Here is a 1543-nt window from a genome sequence, read left to right on the forward strand (position 1 = left end):
CCCCAGAGCACAGCAGAGGGGCAGGATCCCCTCCCTGACCTGCTGCTCACGCTCTGGGGGTGCAGCCAGCACACGGGGGGGTTCTGGGCTCAAGCCACACCAAAGCCAGGTCATGGGGAGCTTTTCATCAACCAACACTCCCAAGTCCTTCTCCTCAGGCTGCTCCATCCAGTCTCCCCCAGCCTGTAGTTGTGCTGGGGATTGTCCCAAGCCACAGGCAGGACCTTGCAACTTGGCCTTGTTGAACTCCATGAGGTTTGCATGGTGCCACCTCTCCAGCCTGTCCAGGTCCCTCTCCCCATCCCTCCCCTTCAGTGTGTTAGCCCAACACACAGCTTGGTGTCACTGGCAAACTTGCTGACCATGCTTGATGCCACTGTCCGTCAACGATGTTGAACAGCGCCGGTGCCAACACCGACCTGAGGAACTCCACTTGTCACTGATCTGCACTGGGACGTCGAGCTGTTGACCACAACTCTTTGAGTGTGACCATCAGCCAATTCCTTATCGACTGAGTGTTCTATCCATCACATCTGTGCCTCTCTAGTTTAGAGACAAGGATGCCATGTACGGCAGTGTCCAAGACCACTTTTTACAGGTATGGGTTAGACAGTCGAGGCAATCCTGCTTTAAGCAAAAGCATTATATACAACATGTAGTAATGCAGATCTGCAAAACCAGATATGAGATGAACTTTAGAAAACCCCAGACTTTAAAGAAGGATTTTTCTAAGGTGCAGTATTAAGTTGATAGGAACACAATGCTAAATATTCCTGTGAGCAACAACCCATGAAAACTCTCTCAGGTGTCTGCAAATTCTATAAAGAGAAAAACAATTCTTACCAGAGTTAAATGAAAAACCCAGTTACCACAAGTTACAAAGAAAGAAACAGCATGGACCTAAAGAACAGCTGGGAAATCTGCCAACTCTGCAGGTTAACAGCCTTGTAGCATTGACATTCTTGATCCCAAAGCCCCTCCCTGGAGACCATAATCTAATGAAGTAGAATTAGATACTAACAAAGTATTCATATGCCATTCATTCCAAGCACTACAGGAAATAAAGGTACATCCAATAGAGCAGTCTCTTTTCTAGCCATTTATTTATTGACAAAAAGACCTCAAGTGTTCTAGCTAGGTATTTGTAAAATGAGCTAAGAGGTCAATGCCCTGTCCAGCATGATCCTACTTACACACATTATATTCGTATCAGGAATAATAAAATCGTACAGATTTTACTGCCAGCATGTGACGTGTTTCCTCTGAAGCCGGGCCTTTTGTCAGAGTTAGGATTAGAAATGATCTCTGGCACACGCACCACCTTGGATTAGACAACCACCTCGAGGTAACTGCACCAAACTCCAACCGGCTTGGGGCGATCAAGAGCAGCACTGTCATTTTTTGTGATACAGGCTACAGAGACAATCCAGTACAGCAGAGATGCAGTACTCATAGCCACAATGGGAACAATGCAGCAGGGCAAACGTACAGTATTCCTGCAACAATGGACTGTAAGACTAAATAATAATAATAATAATAATAA

This window comes from Nestor notabilis, unplaced genomic scaffold (assembly GCF_000696875.1).
Source record: "Nestor notabilis isolate BGI_N333 unplaced genomic scaffold, ASM69687v1 scaffold24850, whole genome shotgun sequence".
In the NCBI taxonomy this organism is placed as follows: domain Eukaryota; kingdom Metazoa; phylum Chordata; class Aves; order Psittaciformes; family Psittacidae; genus Nestor; species Nestor notabilis.